The sequence below is a fragment of the Arachis hypogaea genome, chromosome 3, assembly GCF_003086295.3.
Source record: "Arachis hypogaea cultivar Tifrunner chromosome 3, arahy.Tifrunner.gnm2.J5K5, whole genome shotgun sequence".
Classification (NCBI taxonomy): domain Eukaryota; kingdom Viridiplantae; phylum Streptophyta; class Magnoliopsida; order Fabales; family Fabaceae; genus Arachis; species Arachis hypogaea.
The window spans coordinates 44,510,551-44,533,985 of record NC_092038.1 but is presented as its reverse complement, the minus strand read 5'-3'; the positions used below and the strand labels follow the sequence as shown (position 1 = coordinate 44,533,985).

The window sequence follows — 23,435 nt, the reverse complement described above, 5'->3', positions numbered from 1 at the left end:
CAAACTTATTTCTCCCACCATTATTGTTGTTGAAGCCTTGTTGAGGCTTCAGTTGATCCTTCCATGAGAAATTTGGATGATTCCTCCATGAAGGATTGTAGGTGTTTCCATAGGATTCTCCCATGTAATTCACCTCTTCCATTGCAGGATTCTCAGTGTCATAGGCTTCTCCTTCTGAGGAGGCTTCTTTAGCACTGCCGAATGCAGCTTGCAATCCAGTCAGATTCTGAGAAATCATATTAACTTACTGAGTCAATATTTTGTTCTGAGCCAATATGGCATTCAAAGTATCAATCTCAAGAACTCCTTTCTCCTGAGTCATCCCATTATTCACGAAATTTCTTTCAGAAGTGTACATGAACTGGTTATTTGCAACCATCTCAATGAGTTTCTGGGCTTCTACAGGTGTTTTCAGATGAAGAGATCCACCAGCAGAATGGTCCAATGACATCTTAGATAATTCAGACAGACCATCATAGAATATACATATGATGCTCTATTCTGGAAGCATGTCAAAAGGACACCTTTTGGTTAATTGCTTGTATCTTTTCCAAGCTTCATAGAGAGATTCACCTTCCTTCTGTTTGAAGGTTTGGACTTCCACTCTAAGCTTGCTCATCTTTTGAGGTAGAAAGAATTTGGTCAAGAAAGCATTGACCAACTTGTCCCAAGAGTTCAGGCTTTCTCTAAGTTGTGAGTTCAACCATGTTCTAGCTCTATCTCTTACAGTAAAGGGGAAAAGCATAAGTCTGTAGACCTCAAGATCAACCCCATTGGTCTTAACAGTATCATAGATTTGCAAGAATTTAGCTAAGAACTGATGAGGATCTTTCGATAGAAGTCCATGAAACTTGCAATTCTGCTGCATTAGAGAAACTAATTAAGGCTTAAGCTCAAAGTTGTTTGCTCTAATGGCAGGAATTGAGATGCTTCTTCCATAGAAGTTGGAAGTTGGTGCAGTATAGTCACCAAGCAACTTCCTTGCATCTCTTGCATTGTTGTTGGGTTCGGCTGCCATATCTACTTCTTTTTCAAAATTTTCTAAAAGGTCCTCTCTGAATTGTTGTGCTTTAGCTTCCCTTAGCTTCTTCTTCAGAGTTCTTTCAGGTTTAGGATCAGCTTCAACAAGAATGTTTTTATCCCTGTTTCTGCTCATATGAAAAAGAAGAGAATAAAAGGGAGTGGTGGAATCCTCTATGTCACAGTATAGAAATTCCTTGATGTGTCAGAAGAAAATAAGAATAGAAGACTGAGGTAGAGAGAGAATAAGAAGAATTCGAACACAGAGAGAGAGAAAGAGGGTTCGAATTATAAGTAGAAGAGAAGTGTTAGCAAATAAATAGAAAGAGATGAGAGAGAGTTTTTTGAAAATTAAAACTAAAATAATTAGTTAATAAAAAATAAACATGAAAAAGTGCTTAGTAATTTTCAGAAAGTGGAAGTTGAAAAGTGGTTAGGTGATTTTAAAAAAGATAAGAAATAGTAGTTAGTTGAAAAAGATTTGAAAATAATTTTGAAAAGATGAGAAGTTAGAGAAAAGATTTTGAAATCCAAATTTAAAAAGATATGACTGAAAAAGATTTGATTAAAAAAGATGTGATTTTAAAAAGATATGATTGAAAAGATATGATTGAAAAAGATTTGATTTTTAAAATTGATGACTTGACTAACAAGAAACTAAAAGTTATGATTCTAAAATTCAAAGATTGAACATTTCTTAACAAGAAAGTAACAAACCTGCAATTTTTTTGAATCAAAACATTAATTGTTAGCAAGGATTTTTTAAAATGTAGAAAGATAATATTTTAAAATTATGAATTAAAACATGAAAATTTGAAAAATTTTGATTTGGAAATGAAATTACCTCCCTTGTGTCATCCTGGCATTAAACGCCCAGAATGATATCCATTCCGGCGTTTAACGACCATGTGGCTGCCTCTTTGGGCGTTTAACGCCCAGCCAGATACCCTGACTGGTGTTAAACGCCAGGAATCCTTCCTTACCGGGCGTTAAACGCCTAGAATGCTGCCCATTCTGGTGTTTAATGCCCAGAATGATAGCTTTACTGGCGTTAAACGCCCAGAATGATAGCCATTCTGGTGTTTAACGCTCAGAGTGCCTCTTTACTGGCGTTTTATTACCAGTGAGCTCTTTTTCTCTGTGATTCTTCTGCTTTATGTTCTGAATCTTCATTTCTCTGTATTATTTACTTGAAAAGATATATATTTTTTATTTTTTTGAATTTTTAATAAGGTGAGAGAAAAACACAAAATGACTCAAATCATAAGAATCTAAGATCAAACCACTAATGCATGCAAGAACACTTTGAATATCAAGATGAATAACAAGAACACTATAAAGATCATGATGAACATCAAGAACCTATTTTTGAAAATTTTTGAGAAAAGAAAGACATGCAAGACACCAAACTTAGAAATTTTGAATGTTTAGACACTATGAATTCGAAAATGTATATGAAAAAAACATAAAACACAAAACAAGAAAATCATGAGATTGAACAAAGCAAATCATCAAGAAAAACTTGAAGATCACAGAAGAACACAATGCATATTTTTTATTTGAAAACTTAAGAAAATAAAAAACATGCAATTGACACCAAACTTAGGATTTGACACTAGACTCAAAAAAGAAACACAAAATATTATTTATTTTTGTTTTTATGATTTTATTAAATTTTTTTTCGAAAATTTTTTGAAAAGAAAACAAAGGTTGAAACAAGAAAGAAGGTTACCCAATCTAAGAAACAAGATGAACCGTCAGTTGTCCAAACTTGAACAATCCCTGGCAACGGTGCCAAAATCTTGGTGCACGAAATTGTGTTCACACTTTTCACAACTCCGCACAACTAACCAGCAAGTGCACTGGGTCATCCAAGTAAAAAAACCTTATGCGAGTAAGGGTCGATCCCACATAGATTGTCGGCTTGAAGCATGCTATGGTCATCTTGTAAATCTCAGTCAGGTGGATTCAAATGGTTATGAGGTATTGATAATTAAAAGATAGATAAGACGGAAAATAACATAGAGATACTTATGTAATTCATTGGTGGGAATTTCAGATAAGCGTTTGGAGATGCTTTGTTGCTTCTGTACCTCTGCTTTCCTATTGTCTTCATCCAATCATGCATGCTCCCTTCCATGGCAAGCTGTATGATCCTCTCAGTGAAAATGGTCTGGCTACAGTCTCTGTACGGCTAATCAACTGTCGGATTTCTCGTCTCGGAAGAAAAATACCAGGCACAGCTACCACAGGGCTAATCATCTGTCGGTTCTCACTTGTGTCGGAATAAGATCCGTTGATCCTTTTGCGCACTGTCACTACGCCCAACATTTGTGAGTTTGAAGCTCCTCACATTCATCCCTTCCCAGATCCTACTCGGAATACCACAGACAAGGTTTAGACTTTTCGGATCTCAGGAATGCTGTCTATTGATTCTAGCCTATACCACGAAGATCCTAATCACGGGGTCGGATGCTCTGTTGTCAGGAGAGACGATGCGAATCTGTGGATCAGAGACCCAAGAGAGTATACTTTGGCTGGCGTCCAATGACTACGCTGAACATCATGTAGACCGCTTTGTGGTTGTCAGTCACGCGGATATTGGCTAAGCGAGTACTGAAGATAGTGGACGATTGTCACGGGTCACCCTTTCAGTCTGACTTAACTGAATTAAGTACAAGAGTATATCTTGGAGAAGAAGTAGGCATGAATTGAAGGAAAAACAATAGTACTTGCATTAATTCATGAGGAACAGCAGAGCTCCTCACCTTAATCTATGAGGTGTAGAAACTCCACCGTTGAAAATACATAAGAGAAAAAGGTCTAGGCATGGCCGAATAGCCAGCCTCCCCAAAGATGATCATAAATCTCAAGGGTTCCAAAGAAGACCCCAATACAATAGTAAAAAGTGCTATTTACACTAAATAGTAAACTAGGTTTACAGAAAATGAGTAGATAGTGCAGAAATCCACTTCCGAGGCCCACTTGGCGTGTGCTTGGGCTGAGCTTTAAAGCTTTCACGTGCATAGGCCATTCTTGGAGTTAAACGCCCGCTTGGGTGCCAATTTGGGTGTTTAACTCCAGTTCTGGTGCCAGTTCTGGTGTTTTACGCCAGAAAATGGTCTCTGGGTGGCGTTTGAACGCCAGTTTGGGCCATCAAATCTTAGGCAAAGCATAAACTATTATACATTTCTAGAAAGCCCAAGATGTCTGCTTTCCAACGCAATTAAGGGCGTGCCAATTGGGCTTTTGTAGCTCCAGAAAATCCACTTTGAGTGCAAAGAGGTTAGAATCCAACAACATCTGCAGTCCTTTCTCAGCCTCTGAATCAGATTTTTGCTTAGGTCCCTCAATTTTAGCCAAAAAAACCTGAAATCACAGAAAAACACAAAAACTCATAGTAAAGTCCAGAAATGTGATTTTTGCATAAAAACTTATAAAAATATGCAAAAAATAACTAAAACATACTAAAAACTACCTAAAAACAATGCCAAAATGCGTATAAACTATCCGCTCATCAAACCTCACATCACACAACCACTAAGAAGATCCACTAGAGAAACAAAAAGACCAACATATCTTGCTGATTTTTAATGCATGGTAACTTGATCTATTTCATCAGCTATACCAAAATTTAACAAAACTCATTCAACACTTTTTTTCATGAAAGATTCTTTGAACTTTAATTTAAACTGATTCATGACTTAAAATAAAATTTATTTGAGCATTCCACCCTATTATTGTTTGAGTCAGTAATATCGGATTCACCTTTGCCTCTTATACCATTATGTAAGTCCTCTATTGAATATATCAATCAAACACTGAACCCAAGTGCTATGCTGAGGCTGTCAATAACCCAAAATGGAGAGAAGCAATCAATGTGGAATTAAATGTTCTAAAAGAATATCAAAGTTAGACTCTAACTCCTCTTCCAACTGGAAAAAAGACAATGAGGTTTAAGTGGGTATTCAAACTCAAACTCAATGTAGATGGAACCATTGAGAGACACAAAGCCAGATTGGTGGCACAGGGCTTCACTTAAACTACTAGGGTGGACTATTTTGAAACCTTCAGCCCTATTGTAAAAACAACCATCCTCTGAATTCTTGATCTTCATTGCTGCTGTGAAGGGTTAGATTTTGCACCAATTAGATGTCAATACAACCTTGCATGGCACCCTTGAAGAAAAGATTTACAAGAGGCCTCCTCCAAGACTTTCCCTCTCTGATTCACGCATGGTTTACAAATTAAACCATTCTCTCTATGGCCTGAAATAGGCCAGCCTTCAGTGGACCACCAAGCTCACTTTCACCTTCCTCTCAAATGGTTATCATCAATCTCAAAGTGACTATAATCTCTTCACCAAATCGACTAATTATGGCTTTACAGTAATCTTGGTTTATGTAGATGACGTGGTTGTTGCAGGTAATGACATTACCAAAATCAACTTCATCAAATAACACATGCATCATTTGTTCAAAATCAATGATATTGGTGAATTGAACTTCTTTCTTGGTTTGGAGGTGTGTCACAGCAAGAGGGGGATTCCAATGCATGAAAAGAAGTACTATTTTGATATATTAAAAGAATATGAGTTGCTCAATGCCAAACCAGCTTTGAAACCCCATGGACTACACCAGCCAATTGACAAAAACTTCAGGGACACCACTACCATCAAACTCAAAATACAGAAGATTGGTTGGAAAGCTACTCTATTTTACCAACACTAGGCCAGAGATTGGATATGTTGTTGGAAAGTTAAGTTAGTACCTGAAATGCCCTACAGATATGCACTTTGAAGCAGGGTTGAGAGTTCTAACATACTTGAAAGTCACACAAACAAAGGGATTGATGTTTGCAGTTAGCACAAATTTCACATCCACTGTTTTAACGACAGTGATTGGGGTACGTGTCCGGACACAAGAAGATCAATTTCAGGGTATTGCTTCTTCATTGGTACTTCGATCGTATCTTGAAAAAGTAGGAAACAGAGTACAGTTGCCAGTTCCTCTTGTGAAGTTGAATATAGAGCTTTAGCTATGGTCACTCGCGAGGCATAATGGATCGCTCATGTGTTGTAAGATTTAAAGGTGAAGCTAACTAAACTCATTGGAATTTACTGTATAACCAATTAGCACTACACATTACTGCTAATCCAGTATTCCATGAGAAAACCAAACATATAAAGATGGATTGCCACATTGTGAGAGACAAATGGCTAAAACAAGTCACTAATCTACTACCTGTCTCCACCACCAATCAAGTGGCTGACATTCTAACCAAGGCATTGGCTCCTAATCAGTTTCACTCTTGTCAAAACAAGCTTAGAATGATAGACAACATCGATTCTAGCTTGAGATGGCATGTTACTTGAGAGAGGGTAAAATTAGTTAGGATGATGAGTAGCTGTATTAGTAGAATTAGTTAGCTTAGTGATGCTGACATGGCACAGTTAGTTATGAGGTTGTTATGCAATAGTTAGGGTGTATTTATAATTAGGCTTGTAATTGTATCAGTTAGTTAGAATGTAAATTTGATTTCATTTTCATACTGAAAGAGAAAGCTTATAGTTCTCTAGTCACAACTCTTCAGTGTAAAGCTCTTTTAATTTCTCTTCCTGAACCTTTCCCCACTTCAACATATAGGATAAGAAGAAATTATTTTTTTAAATCATTTTTTTTATTTTTTGACAAAATAATTCTTCTATTTTTTAAATGACAAAAAGCTTATGAAGAGAATAAAAAGTAAAAGAAAACAAAAAACAGAAAAGCACAAGATATATAAAAACAAACAAAAGGAAAAAACTCCCTAAGAATAATCTTGAAGTAGCAACCACTCTAATCCATGAGGAGGATGAACCCACTCTAAAACTAGAGGTTGACAAGCTCGAAATTGAGACTTTCGATGCTGTAGAGTTCAGATTCCAAGATTAGGTCTTGAAGATCGAGACATTTGGCCTTGCAACGGATGTTGCCGGTGCAGAAGAGAGAGAAGATTTTGTTGTCTTTGTCGACTAAGGGTGCGTAGTACGATGATGATGCTTTGATCACTTTTCATAGGCATTAGCGTTTTGTGTATATTGGTTTGGTGCTAGCGATTTTCAATTTTTCCAAGCTAAGTGATTAGGTAGTAACAATGGTATTTCATGCTTATAGGTAGTGATGCAGGTTAATTACAGAAAGTAACGTTTTTTTTTCTCGAAAGTTTCTTTCCCCTGCCCCTAGGTTTATTACTATTAGTGTAAGTGTTTTTCTTCTTTTACAACTTGACTATGCCAAATTACTAGAGGAATCCAAACATAGATTCATGTTTTTTCGAGTCTATCCCAACAAATAAGTTTTTTATTTTTTTGAAGAGTTATTCCATAAACTTTAAGGTTGTCCTCTAAGATATATCCCAATCCTAATTAGAGTCTATTTTAGCTTAGCTGAAAGAAGTTCTACGCCCCTCCAATTGCAAGATTGTCATACAAGGAGACCTGGTGAGGTTTTAGAGGTCAAAGAGAAAATTCTTGTAAGTTGTAAGTCATACTTGTAAGTTGCCTCAATAGACCCTTGTAGCATTTTATTGGAACTATTACAATATCGCATAAGTTTTCACCATTCTTAGATTGCTTTGCATATGATATTGTTATCTAAGATCTTAGCGCATAGATGTTGACTAACACGTATGTGAGTTGTTATACTTTCGAATATGGTTTGACTCAATTCCATCTTGAATTTAGCTGCTTGACAAAAGTTATAGTTCTTGACAGCAAGTGATACCACATATTTATTGGAAAATTTTAACCCAACCTCAAGTTTAGTTTTACTTTATTTAAAGAAATACTTTGTACGATAATATCTTTTTTGAAATGAATTGCCTCTAAGTTGAATAAGAGATAATGACTTGGAATCTCTATATTTTGGCCACCATAGTGGGCAAATTGAAGTGGTGGTATTGCCAAAGCTTTTGTCATTTTTTGAACAAAGATTATCGAAGTCTCTTGAATAACCTCTTCGTCATCACTATCACTTGAAGAATTTATTGGCAGAACTTTTTCATCCTTATTAATCGAAAAATTAACAAGTATTTCAACAACAATACCATTTCACAAGGACTTCTCTTAGAACTAAGTTGCATAAATGTCATAATGTTGATGATTATCTGATTAGATTGGACCATGCATTTGAATGTAAATATCAGAATATTCAACATCAACACTGAGAATTAAACCACTTGAGCTACCCACTATATCTTCAACTTGGATATATAACTCTATACTTCATTACTCTTGATTTTGGCAATGATAATTGAACATCGTTGAAACGTGTATATAATTTTCAATCCAAAATATCTTGTACCGAAATCCTTGACTAGTAAGCTTATCTGGATACCTGTACATGGCTTGATATATTCGTTAACCACTAAGATGACCCAAATTCACTAACTCTAATTTCTTTAGCTTGGTAAGATTATTCTATTGATACAAATTCATTTGCCTATAACATGTAAATATTATGCTCTCAAGAATATTTTTATCTATTTTAGCATTAGGATATACATATATATACATAAAGTACCAAAACCAACCATAAATGATTATAACACTGATAAATTTAACCATAAAAATTAAAACTAACTTGTAACCATGAAAGATTAGTTTTAGTAGATAAAAGTATTCAAACTCTAACAAACTATTAAAATTTTTAAGTTACCTTTCTAACCTAACCTAACCACTCCCAAACTCTAACCATATCTCATCACTAATTTTTAATACTCGTATCCACAACCTCCAATCTCCTAATTCATTTTCCAAATTCTTTCTTTTCTCATCCATTCCACCCCTTCTTACACAAACCACTTCTATTTCTTATTTATGAAAAAGAAAAAGAAGAATACAGAAATAATTCCTTATAATTATGATCAGATTTGTTTATTGGAATTCATCTTTTATGATTACAAGTTAATTTTAATTTTTTTATGGTCAGAATTATCAGTTATAATTTTTCATCTAATTGTGCCATTATTCATGCATCACAAAATTTGTAATCTCTTCTCTTTATAAAGAGTATCACTAGGATTACAAAATTTTTACTAATTCTCAACTAAATTTAGGGATAACAATTCGGATAAATCCAAACCAACAGGTGAATATTTTCAACAGTTAATCAGGTATGAGATATATTTGGGTAAAACCTATTTATTTTTGTTTAGGTATGGAGTGGGTATAGATAATGATCGCCCATCCTATTACCCACCCTGCTCTGCCTCGTATGTGTATACGTGTATATGTGTGTATTATTTATGAGTAAGATTTACTTATTTTTCTATATTATATGTAGTTATGAATAATTTAATATTATCTTTATACTTAATTATGTTTATAAAGTATTTAATCATGTTTGGAACTGATTAGTTCATTTCAATTTGTTTATTTGTATGTTATCAATTTTTCTAAAAAAATTTATAAATCAATTAGGTTCCAAGGTGAGACAGAATGAAGTAGGTACAAGGTAGGTATACACTTGCAGGTTTGTGTATGGAGCAAAAATTAAAATACTCATAAATAATAGAATGAAATTTAAGACAACCCATAAATATTTAAGACGAGTATAGTTACTTAAATATTTGTCTCACTCCATCCTCCATCCAAAATAAAAACAGATGTTTTATATTATATGCTTATTTGGGTATGAGTTTATGATACACTATTGCAATTTAAATTCAGCAAAAATTATCCCAAACCACAACTTCGGTTGCGAAAATGGCTCCCTTTGGTACAAAATAAAAAATAAATAAATGAATAATATCTCATTAGCAACCCCCTAATGCAAAGTGTTATATTACTTGTCAACACAATTGATATTGTAAAATGACATTTATAGCATAAATATGCAACTTTTCCAATTTTTGTAAATGTATAAAAATATTTATTTATTTATTTAAAGAAAAAGCCCATATATCTATATGAATTTTACATAATTATTTTATTTTTTCTCTATTTTTGCATAAGCCTGGTGATAGGTATAACTTGTCCTGTTTAGAGAATGAGCTCTCTTTTTCCTGAAGTGGAAGAGGTATACATCGACTTTCAAAGAAACAGTGGCGGTGAGCACTTGCAATGGTATTCTGACGCTCAAATAAGTATGAGTAAGAGATGAGTGTAGTGTTATTCAGAGTGAATAGTATACCTCTCTTTGTTTTGAACGACTGTTTATATAGAGTGAATTAGGTTTGAGTTGTATTACAGTGCGGTTAATTTATTTGACCAAATCTTTTGGTCACTTAGTGTAGTGCGGAGGTTACTTGTAACAACCTCCTCTTTCGGTAGAATTCTGTTTCTTAGTTCTTATATAATCTTTTGCTAACAAAATAATAAACACATTTCTTATTAAAATAATTTATTTGTAGGGATGGTATAACCGTGTTCTATCTAACAAATCATAATCCCCAATCTATAAATCAGTTATTTAATAGAATGATACATCCCTAAGGTCAATTTATCTCAATCGAAATACAATAATAGAATTTTCTAGAAGTAAGAGGTAATTATAGAAAATAAGTTATATTTGAAATTAACAAGAAATGAAAAGATATTCATAATTATTATTTGCAGTTACCAATGTCATTACTTTTCCCATGTTAGTGGGGAATATATCAACGGTGTGATAGCCTTAGTAAGTGAAATGGTGATCATCGTGATCGTTGATTTCAGGGGTTGTATGTTTTTTTGGGATGGAGTGGGTTTTGGGTTTATTATCCTCTAATTTTCCAATATTTAGGCCTTTTAGGTTTTGGATATTTCAGAAAATATGAATAGGAAAGATTAGTGGAGTTCATAACCTTCTGTTTTGCTTTATCTTCTTCTTCTCTATCTTTTTAGCAACTTTTAGAATGGAAAAGAAAAAAAAGGAAAGGATAAGGACGATAAAGTGGTAGACGAGGAGTTTATTCCCAATAGTGGTGATCCTTACTTGTGGGTAGGTTTACCTGTGAGGGATTATGTGTCTTGGTTTAATGATGAGGAAATTGTTGGACGACTAGGTAGTTCTGAGTGGGTTAGGAGAGATGAAGATATCAAAGTTAAATTTTTTTATGTGTATACCTGCTTGTTTATGGAACTAGGGGTGAAGTCTCCTTTTACTCCATTTCAATGTGGTATTCTTATCCAACTGAATTGTGCATTATCGTAGTTGTACCAAATGCATGAGCGTTCGTGGGGCGTTTGAAATTCTAATAGAACATTCGGAGGTGGAGCCCTCTTTAGAGGTATTTTTTGCTCTTTTCTATGCTAAGGGTGTGAAAGAGTGGTATGGGTAAATTTTGCTAGTACTCTTAATAAGATGATTTTTAGTTTGTATAGGTCATCATTCAAGGGGTTTAAAGTTATGTATGTGAAAGTAAGGTCGCTGAAAGAAGAGTTTTCGTTCTATATAAATGAGTATTTGTTAGAAAAATTTTATTAGTTTCCAACTCCTCAAAAAGTCATACGCATGGAGAAGATGCTGTATAAAGATGAGATGATTGAAGAATTCTTAGTGAATAATGTAACACCTTCTAGGTTGTTGTAAGTTGTCGAATCACTAGAGTGGGATACGAATAACGGATGTTGTGACCGACTATATAGATAATTAGTGTGAAAAATAACACTACAACAAATAAGGATTTTCACAACGATTAAAAACCATTGCCGTAGATCGAAAAATCATTTCTAAAACTTTAGGCAACGGTTTTTTACCTAAGGCAATGGTAACAAATAAAATTGTTACCAAAGTTATTTGCATAGACAACGATTTTGAAGAGAAATTTTAAATAACAATTTCGAACCGTTACTCGATAAGCAACAGTTTAGAACCGTTCGCATTAATAATCCAACGGTTTAAAACCGTAACTGGATAGACAGCAATTTTAAACTGTTGTAATTTTATTATTCACAAAGCCAACGAGTTTAAAGTGTTACCGTTGGTGTCATTTTTTGGTAATGGTTTTAATACCATTGCCATTTTATAGTCGTCTAAGACAACGGTTTTAAAGTGTTACCATTAGTGTCGTGTTTTGGCAATGGTTTTAATACCATTTTCATTATGTAATCATCTTTGACAACGGTTTTAACACCATTGTCTTTTGTAACTTTTGACAACGGTTTTTTTGTAAGATATAATTCTTTATTTACAATAGTTTTATCGTGAATGAAATTAATTCCAATTTTTTTTAATTATTTAGTGTCAATAAATAATCTAAACTATTTGAATCAAGTCACTAGAGAAAAATAATTGAATATTTTCTATCAAATTTGACTTATAAAAATTTTTATAAGATCCACAATCACATTATATTATCATTGCAAGATAACATAATACTAGTCTAGGTCATAACTACTTGTACTTATATCATCATTATTTTTCAAAATACCATAATACTATAGCCTAAGTCATGACAACCTCGAACTATATAATCTAATTTTGCAAAAAATATAATAACAAAAAAAGTTGAAATAGCTAAGTAGCAAATAGATTTATCATCATGTCCACAAGTTCATGACTTTTATTCTGTAACATTTGCTCTTAAAAATTTGACCTTGATCAAGTTCGATTTTCCCTTTAACATAGTTTTCCTGTAAACAAAAAAATAAATCAAATATAAAACTACATACCTTTAATACTAATAATGTTAAATAAAAATGTTTGAGAGAGAGAGGACAAACATATATATCATAACATTCTTCTATTTGGATACACAAAACAATTGAATCAACATCATTATAATCAACCATTATCTAAGATATGATAACATATAGAAACTTTAACAACAAATAATACCTCGTCATGCGCATCATTGTTCAGATAGCCTAAAGTGCTTCCTAGTTGAGTAGCTAACATCTCAAGGTCCACTCCTAAGTTTTTTGTTGCAGCATCATCTTAACAAGTGATTTTAGTTCATCTACTTCTTTTTACATCACATCAACCTTATCCTCTAATTTTGCTTTCTCAACTGCAGCCTGCATATTGCTGCTTAAGAGTGGCAATTTCTTCATTTTTTTTCAACGAAGTTGGTGTGGTAACTCTTCTGTGACATCACACTTTCCCTGACTTCTCCTTCCCAGATATGGATTGAAAAGCTCTAATTGATGATTCTTTAGACTTTTTATTCCCAGCTTGCAAATGTGCCTATATTAATGTGAAGAAAAATAATAATAAAAAAAGAGTAATTATACAATTGGATTAAAAACATATATCATTTGACAACATCAAAACAAATAATAGAAATTAAGAATAATATCAAGATTTATTAACTCAACTGCAAGGATAAAAGTAACCACAAGTGATGGACAAATTTCCAAGACACAAGAAATTCATAACCTATTTTAACCAAATTAACTCCCAATACTTACAATAACATCCAAAGGATCTTCATCCAATGATTTTCTCTTTGTGCTTTGGCGAGTCTCATCAAACATTTCTACTTGAGTAGGTGGTTCATTTTTTTTCTTAGAAGCAGCCTATAAGTCCAGTTCAAATAGCATTTATATAGAGTTAAAAAGTGTGTTAGTTATGTTTCCTAATAAAGAATTGGTAATTGGAAGATATATAAGAAAAATACCTTATGTAGTCTTTAACTTTATCACAATTGAATAAGATGTACCAATGAACATGCATTTTTTAGTTGGTATCTAGAGAAAAAGGTTGCCCTTTCCTCTTTCCACAAATTGGTCGCCCCAAGCATGCCAAATAGCTATCATGACATACTTCGCCTTTACTGCAATTATCATTATTTTGTATCTCTTACTCAGCCTTGTATTCACATCAGGACTTAAATACCTTGATCAAAATGTCAAGCATTCCTCGGCTAAATATCCTTTAGCAATTGAACCTTCAGGGCGGCTCTTATATATTGCGAACGTAAAACTTTAACCTACACAAATATCTCTCGATAGGGTACATCCACCTAAATTGAACTGGGCCACCCAACCTCAATTCGTTTACCAGATGAATAGACAAATGTACCATTATATCAAAGAAACTAGGAGGAAATATTCTTTTCAATTGGTACAAAATTTCTCTAATATCTACTTCCAAATGATATATTGTATCATTTTCAACAACTTTTTGGGACAAGAAACAAAAGAATGAACCTAGATAAATTAAAGGGTCAGCTACTTAATTTTGCATTGTGCATTTTATAGTTACTTGCAACAAATAATGCAACATAAAATGAGCATCATGAATTTTGTAGCCTGATATCTTTTTCTCTTTTTACTTGAGTAGTAAGGTTAAAACAAGCCTTAGAAATTTTTGCGTTCTTGCCACCATCTATCTCCTTTGGTTGAAGTTTTTTTTCTTATGTATCTTTGAGATCGTAACGAGTATTTGCATGATCTTTGGACTTTCCTGGAATGTCTACTAAAGTCATAATAATGTTATCACATACATTTTTTTTCAATGTGCATAACATCAAGACAATGGCGCAATGTATTTTGCTTCTGGTGCACGAAATTGTGATCATCAATGGTGCCATCAACATGGTACGCTCAATTGCAATCTCAACTCTTTATCACAACTTCGCACAACTAACCAGCAAGTGCACTGGGTCGTCCAAGTAATAAATCTTACGCGAGTAAGGGTCGATCCCACGGAGATTGTTGGTATGAAGCAAGCTATGGTCATCTTGTAAATCTTAGTCAGGCAGATTCAAATGGTTATGGAGGATTGATAATTAAAAGATGAATAAAACATAAAATAAAGATAGAGATAATTATGTAATTCATTGGTGAGAATTTCAGATAAGCGTATGGAGATGCTTTGTCCCTTTTGTCTCTCTGCTTTCCTACTGTCTTCATCCAATCCTTCTTACTCCTTTCCATGGCAAGCTGTATGTTGGGTATCACCGTTGTCAATGGCTACAGTCCCATCCTCTCAGTGAAAATGTTCAACGCGCTCTGTCACAGCACGCTATTCATCTGTCGGTTCTCGATCATGTCGGAATAGAATCCAGTGATTCTTTTGCGTCTGTCACTAACGCCCCACAATCGCGAGTTTGAAGCTCATCACAGTCATTCAATCCTTGAATCCTACTCGGAATACCATAAACAAGGTTTAGACTTTCCGGATTCTCAAGAATGCCGCCATCAATTCTAGCTTATACCACGAAGATTCTGATTAAGGAATCCAAGAGATAAAAATTCAAGCCTTATTTGCATGTAGAACGGAAGTGGTTGTCAGGCACGCGTTCATAAGTGAGAATGATGATGAGTGTCACATAATCATCATATTCATCAAGTTCTTGGGTGCGAATGAATATCTTAGAACAAGAATAAGCTGAATTGAATAGAAGAACAATAGTAATTGCATTAATACTCGAGGTACAGCAAAGCTCCACACCTTAATCTATGGTGTGTAGAAATTTCACCGTTGAAAATACATAAGTATTAATGGTGATCATTGGCTTCGGCCCCAGAGAGGGAACCAGAAGAACCAAGATGAAAATACAATAGCAAAAGGTCTTATTTATAGAGAACTAGTAGCTTAGGGTTTACAGAAATGAGTAAATGACATAAAAATCCACTTCCGGGCCCACTTGGTGTGTGCTTGGACTGAGCATTGAAGCTTCCATATGTAGAGACTTTTCTTGGAGTTAAACGCCAGCTTTTGTGCCAGTTTGGGCGTTTAACTCCTACTTTTGTGCCAGTTCCGGCGTTTATCGCCAGAATTCTTGAGCTGACTTGGAATGCCTGTTTGGGCCATCAAATCTCGGGCAAAGTATGAACTATTATATATTGCTGGAAAGCCCAAGATGTCTACTTTCCAACGCAATTAAGAACGCACCAATTGGGCTTTTGTAGCTCCAAAAAATCCACTTCGAATACAGGGAGGTCAGAATCCAACAGCATCTGCAGTCCTTTTCAGCCTCTGAATCAGATTTTTGCTCAGGTCCCTTGGTGCACGAATTTGTGATTCGCACAACTAACCAGCAAGTGCACTGGGTCGTCCAAGTAATACCTTACGTGAGTAAGGGTCGATCCCACGGAGATTATTGGGTTGAAGCAATCAATGTTTATTTTATTGATCTTAGTCAGGATGCCAATAAGGATTTAATGAAATTACTAGGTTTGATTATAAAAATAAAAGAGAATAACAGCGTTACTTGTTGTGCAGTAATGGGGAATATGTTGGAGTTTTGGAGATGCTTTGTCCTTTGACTTCAACTCTTCCTTGAAATCCTTCAACACACGCAAGGCTCCTTCCATGGCAAGCTCTATGTAGGGTGTCACCGTTGTCAATGGCTACTTCCCATCCTCTCAGTGAAAACGTTCCTATGCTCTGTCACAGCACGGCTAATCATCTGTCGGTTCTCAATCAGGTTGGAGTAGAATCCATTGATTCTTTTGCGTCTGTCACTAACGCCCAGCCTTCAGGAGTTTGAAGCTCGTCACAGTCATTCAATCCCAGAATCCTACTCGGAATACCACAGACAAGGTTTAGACTTTCCGGATTCTCATGAATGCCGCCATCAATCCGGCTTATACCACGAAGATTCTGATTAAGGAATCTAAGAGATACTCATTCAATCTGATGTAGAACGGAGGTGGTTGTCAGGCACATGTTCATGGATAGAGGAAGGTGATGAGTGTCACGGATCATCACCTTCTTCACAATTAAGCGCGAATGAACATCTTAGATAAGAACAAGCGTGTTTGAATGGAAAACAAAGGAATTGTATTAAATCATCGAGACGCTGCAGAGCTCCTCACCCCCAACAATGGAGTTTAGAGACTCATGCCGTCAAAAAGTATGTAATTCAGATCTGAAAATGTCATAAGGTACAAGATAAGTCTCTAAAAGTTGTTTAAATAGTAAACTAGTAACCTAGGTTTACAGAATGTGAGTAAACTAAGATAATTGGTGCAGAAATCCACTTCTGGGGCCCACTTGGTGTGTGCTGGGGCTGAGACTAAAGCTATCCACGAGTAGAGGCCTTTCTTGGCGTTAAACTCCAGGTTATGACGTGTTTTGGGCGTTCAACTCCGGATCATGACGTTTTTCTGGCGTTTAACTCCAGACAGCAGCATGAACTTGGCGTTCAACGCCAAGTTACGTCGTCTATCTTCGCGCAAAGTATGGACTATTATATATTGCTGGAAAGCCCTGGATGTCTACTTTCCAACGCCGTTGAGAGCGCGCCAATTGGACTCCTGTAGCTCCAGAAAATCCATTTCGAGTGCAGGGAGGTCAGGATCCAACAGCATCAGCAGTCCTTTTTCAGCCTAACTCAGATTTTTGCTCAGCTCTCTCAATTTCAGCCAGAAAATACCTGAAATCACAGAAAAACACACAAGCTCATAGTAAAGTCCAGAAATATGATTTTTGCCTAAAAACTAATAATATTCTCCTAAAAACTAATTAAAACCTGCTAAAATCTACATGAAATTACCCCCAAAAAGCGTATAAAATATCCGCTCATCATCCCTCAATTTCAGCCAGAAAATACCTAAAATCACAGAAAAACACACAAACTCATAGTAAAGTCCAAAAAAGTGAATTTTAAATAAAAACTAATAAAAATATAATAAAAACTAACTAAAACATACTAAAAACATACTAAAACAATGCCAAAAAGCGTATAAATTATCCGCTCATCACAACACCAAACTTAAATTGTTGCTTGTCCCCAAGCAAATAAAAATCAAATAGGATAAAAAGAAGAGAATATACAATGAATTCCAAAAACATCTATGAAGATCAGTATTAATTAGATGAGCGGGGCTTTTAACTTTTTGCCTCTAAACAGTTTTGGCATCTCACTTTATCCTTTGAAGTTCAGAATGATTGGCTTCTATAGGAACTCAGAATCCGGATAGTGTTATTAATTCTCTTAGTTAAGTATGATGATTCTTGAACACAGCTACTTTATGAGTCTTGGTCGTGGCCCAAAGAACTCTGTTTTCCAATATTACCACCGGATATATCCATGCCACAAACACATAACTGGGTGAACCTTTTCAGATTGTGACTCATTTTTGCTAGAGTCCCCAATTAGAGGTGTCCAGGGTTCTTAAGCACACTCTTTTTGCTTTGGATCACGACTTTAACCACTCAGTCTCAAGTTTTCACTTGACACCTTCACGCCACAAGCACATGGTTAGGGACAGCTTGGTTTAGCCGCTTAGGCCAGGATGTTATTCCTGTAGGCCCTCTTATCCACTGATGCTTAAAGCCTTGGATCCTTTTTATTATCCTTGCCATTTGGTTTAAAGGGCTATTGGCTTTTTCTGCTTGCTCTTTTTTTTCGCATATACTCTCTTTTTTTCTGCAAGCTTTTCACTGCTTTTTCTTGCTTCAAGAATCAATTTGATAATTTTTCAGATCCTCAGTAACATGTCTCCTTTTTCATCATTCTTTCAAGAGCCAACAATTTTAACATTCATGAACAACAAATTCAAAAGACATATGCACTGTTCAAGCATACATTCAGAAATCAAAAGTATTGCCACCACATCAAAATAATTAATCTGTTATAAAATTCAAAATTCATGCAATTCTTCTCTTTTTCAATTAAGAACATTTTCCATTTAAGAAAGGTGATGGATTCATAGGACATTCATAACTTTAAGGCATAGACACTAAGACACTAATGATCATAAGACACAAACATAAATAAAACATAAAGCATAATTTTCGAAAAACAAAAAAATAAAGAACAAGGAGATTAAAGAACGGGTCCACCTTAGTGATGGCGGCTTGTTCTTCCTCTTGAAGATCTTATGGAGTGCTTGAGCTCCTCAATGTCTCTTCCTTGTCTTTGTTGCTCCTCTCTCATGATTCTTTGATCTTCTCTAATTTCATGGAGGAGGATGAAATGTTCTTGGTGCTCCACCCTTAGTTGTCCCATGTTGGAACTCAATTCTCCTAGGGAGGTGTTGATTCGCTCCCAATAGTTTTGTGGAGGAAAGTGCATCCCTTGAGGCATCTCAGTGATTTCATGATAAGGAATTTCCTCATGTCCATGAGTGGGATCTCTTGTTTGCTCCATCCTCTTCTTAGTGATGGGCTTGTCCTCATCAATGAGGATGTCTCCCTCTATGTTAATTCCAACTGAATTACAGAGGTGACAAATGAGATGAGGGAAGGCTAACCTTGCCAAGGTAGAGGACTTGTCTGCCACCTTATAAAGTCCTTGGGATATAACCTCATGAACTTCTACTTCCTCTCCAATCATGATGCTATGAATCATGATAGCCCAGTCTATAGTAACTTCGGACCGGTTGCTAGTGGGAATGATTGAGCGTTGGATAAACTCCAACCATCCCCTAGCCACGGGCTTGAGGTCATGCCTTCTCAGTTGAACCGGCTTCCCTCCTGAATCTCTCTTCCATTGAGCGCCCTCTTCACAAATGTCTATGAGGACTTGGTCCAACCTTTGATCAAAGTTGACCCTTCTAGTGTAGGGGTGTTCATCTCCTTGCATCATGGGCAAGTTGAATGCCAACCTTACATTTTCCGGACTAAAATCTAAGCATTTCCCCCGAACCATTGTAAGCCAATTCTTTGGGTCCGGGTTCACACTTTGATCATGGTTCTTGGTGATCCATGCATTGGCATAGAACTCTTGAACCATTAAGATTCTGACTTGTTGAATGGGGTTGGTAAGAACTTCCCAACCTCTTCTTTGGATCTCATGTCGGATCTCCGGATATTCACTCTTTTTGAGTTTGAAAAGGACCTCGGGGATCACCTTCTTCATGGCCACAACTTCATAGAAGTGGTCTTGATGCACCCTTGAGATGAATCTCTCCATCTCCCATGACTCGAAGGTGGAAGCTTTTGCCTTTCCTTTCCTCTTTCTAGAGGTTTTTCCGGCCTTAGGTGCCATAAATGGTTACGGAAAAACAAAAAGTAACGCTTTTACCACACCAAACTTAGAAGGTTTGCTCGTCCTCGAGCAAAAGAAGAAAGAAAGGAGTAGAAGAATGGAGGAGATGGAGGGGGCTTTGTGGTTCGGCCAAGGGGGAGAAGTAGTGTTTAGGTTGTGTGAAAATGAAGGAGTGAAGAAGGGTTTATATAAGGGTGGAGAGAGGGGTAGGGTTCGGTCATTATGGGTGGGTTTGGGAGGGAAAATGGTCTGGATTTGAATGGTGAGGTAGGTGGGGTTTTATGAAGGATGGATGTGAGTGGTGAAGAGAATGGTGGGATTTGATATGTAAAGGGTTTTTGGGGAAGAGGTATTGAGGTGATTGGTGAATGGGTGAAGAAAAGAGAGAGAGTGGTGGGGTAGGTGGGGGTCCTGTGGGTCCACAGATCCTGAGGTGTCAAGGATAGCTCATCCCTGCACCAAGTAGCGTGTAAAACGCTCTTTCTGCCAATCCTGGCATTAAACACCGGGCTGCTACCCTTTTCTGGCATTAAACGCCAGTCTGGTGCCCCTTTCTGGCGTTAAATGCCCAGAATGGTGCCAGACTGGGTGTTAAATGCCCATTTGCTGCCCTTACTGGCGTTTAAACGCCAGCAAGCTTTTCCTCCAGGGTGTGTTGTTTTTCTTTCTGTTTTTCATTCTATTTTTGCTTTTTCAATTATTTTTGTGACTTCACATGATCATCAACCTACAGAAAACATAAAATAACAATAGAAAATAGAAAAATATAACATTGAGTTGCCTCCCAACAAGCGCTTCTTTAATGTCAGTAGCTTGATAGTCGGCCCTCATGGAGCCTCACAGATGTTCAGAGCAATGTTGGAACCTCCCAACACCAAACTTAGAGTTTGAATGTGGGGGTTCAACACCAAACTTAGAATTTGGTTGTGGCCTCCCAACACCAAACTTAGAGTTTGACTGTAGGGGCTCTGTTTGACTCTGTTTTGAGAGAAGCTCTTCATGCTTCCTCTCCATGGTTACAGAGGGATATCCTTGAGCCTTAAACACAAAGGATTCTTCATTCACTTGAATGATCAATTCTCCTCTATCAACATCAATCACAGCCTTTGCTGTGGCTAGGAAGGGTCTGCCAAGGATGATGGATTCATCCATGCACTTCCCAGTCTCTAGGACTATGAAATTAGCAGGGATGTAATGGTCTTCAATCTTTACCAGAACATCCTCTACAAGTCCATAAGCTTGTTTTCTTGAATTGTCTACCATCTCTAGTGAGATTCTTACAGCTTGTACCTCAAAGATCCCTAGCTTCTCTATTACAGAGAGAGGCATGAGGTTTATACTTGACTCTAAGTCGCACAGAGCCTTTTTAAAGGTCATGGTGCCTATGGTACAAGGTATCGAGAACTTCCCAGGATCCTGTCTCTTTTGAGGTAATCTCTGCCTAGTCAAGTCATCCAGTTCTTTAGTGAGCAAAGGGGGTTCATCCTCCCAAGTCTCATTACCAAATAACTTGTCATTTAGCTTCATGATTGCTCCAAGGTACTTAGCAACTTGCTCTTTAGTGACATCTTCGTCCTCTTCAGAGGAAGAATACTCATCAGAGCTCATGAATGGCAGAAGTAAATCCAATGGAATCTCTATGGTCTCAGTGTGAGCCTCAGATTCCCATGGTTCCTCATTAGGGAACTCATTGGAGGCCAGTGGACGTCCATTGAGGTCTTCCTCAGTGGCAATCACTACCTCTTTCTCCTCTCCAAATTTGGCCATGTTGATGGCCTTACACTCTCCTTTTGGATTCTCTTCTGTATTGCTTGGAAGAGTACTAGGAGGGAGTTCAGTAACTTTCTTACTCAGCTGACCCACTTGTGCCTCCAAGTTTCTAATGGAGGACCTTGTTTCTGTCATGAAACTTTGAGTGGTTTTGATTAGATCAGAGACCATGGTTGCTAAGTCAGAGTGGCTCTGCTTAGAATTCTTTGTCTGTTGCTGAGAAGATGATAGAAAAGGCTTGCCATTGTTAAACCTGTTTCTTCCACCACTATTGTTGTTGAAACCTTGTTGAGGTCTCTGTTGATCCTTCCATGAGAGATTTGGATGATTTCTCCATGAAGGATTATAGGTGTTTCCATAGGGTTCTCCCATGTAATTCACTTCTTCCATTGATGGGTTCTCAGGATCATAAGCTTCTTCTTCAGATGAAGCGTCCTTAGTACTGCCTGGTGCAGCCTGCATTCCAGACAGACTTTGAGAAATCATATTGACTTGCTGAGTCAATATTTTGTTCTGAGCCAATATGGCATTTAGAGTATCAATCTCAAGAACTCCTTTCTTCTTATTCGTCCCATTGCTCACAGAATTCCTTTCAGAAGTGTACATGAATTGGTTATTTGCAACCATTTCAATGAGTTCTTGAGCTTCTGCATGCGTCTTCTTCAGATGAAGAGATCCTCCAGCAGAGCTATCCAATGACATCTTGGACAATTCAGATAGACCATCATAGAAGATACCTATGATGCTCCATTCAGAAAGCATGTCAGAAGGACACTTTCTGATCAATTATTTGTATCTTTCCCAAGCTTCATAGAGGGATTCACCTTCCTTCTGTCTGAAGGTTTGGACTTCCACTCTAAGCTTACTCAATTTTTGAGGTGGAAAGAACTTTGCCAAGAAGGCTTTGACTAGCTTTTCCCAAGAGTTCAAGCTTTCTTTAGGTTGTGAGTCCAACCATATCCTAGCTCTATCTCTTACAGCAAAAGGGAATAGCATAAGTCTGTAGACCTCAGGATCAACCCCATTGGTCTTGACAGTGTCACAGATTTGCAAGAATTCAGCTAAAAACTGATGAGGATCTTCCAATAAAAGTCCATGGAACTTGCAATTCTGTTGCATTAGGGAAACTAATTGAGGCTTAAGCTCAAAGTTGTTTGCTCCAATGGCAGGGATAGAGATGCTTCTCCCATAGAAGTCGGGAGTAGGTGCAGTAAAGTCACCCAGCACCTTCCTTGCATTATTGGCATTGTTGTTGTTTTCGGCTGCCATGTCTTCTTCTTGTTTGAAGATTTCTGTTAGGTCCTCTACAGAGAGTAGTGTTTTAGCTTCTCTTAGCTTCCGCTTCAAGGTCCTTTTAGGTTCAGGATCAGCCTCAACAAGAATGCTTTTGTCTTTGCTCCTGCTCATATGAAAGAGAAGAGAACAAGAAAGTATGGAATCCTCTATGTCACAGGATAGAGATTCCTTGAGGTGTCAGAGGAAAAGAAGAATAGAAGGAGGAGGTAGAAGAATTCGAACTTATCAAGAGGGATAGAGTTCGAATTGTGCATTGAGGAGGAGTGTTAGTCCATAAATAGAAGGATGTGAGAAGAGGGGAAGAATTTTTGAAATCAAAGTAAAAGATTTTAAAATAAGAAATTTTGAAAATTTGATGAATGATTTTCGAAAACTAAGATTGGGAAAGAAATTAAGTGATTGTGAAAAGAGATTTTGAAATTAGAAATAAAAAAGATATGATTTGAAAACTATTTTGAAAAAGATGTGGTTAAGAAGATATGATTAAAAAGATATAGTTT

General features: G+C 36.4%; 2 non-coding genes across 2 annotated transcripts; both read left to right on the top strand.

The window, feature by feature from the left end:
- The first annotated feature begins 505 nt into the window (after positions 1 to 505).
- LOC112793435 (small nucleolar RNA R71) lies at positions 506 to 613 on the top strand. The gene has a single exon (XR_003198126.1). It is a non-coding gene; the product is annotated as a small nucleolar RNA R71 (small nucleolar RNA).
- Positions 614 to 22,395: 21,782 nt separating this feature from the next.
- Positions 22,396 to 22,503, top strand: LOC112794011 (small nucleolar RNA R71). The gene has a single exon (XR_003198694.1). It is a non-coding gene; the product is annotated as a small nucleolar RNA R71 (small nucleolar RNA).
- The last annotated feature ends 932 nt before the right edge of the window (positions 22,504 to 23,435 follow it).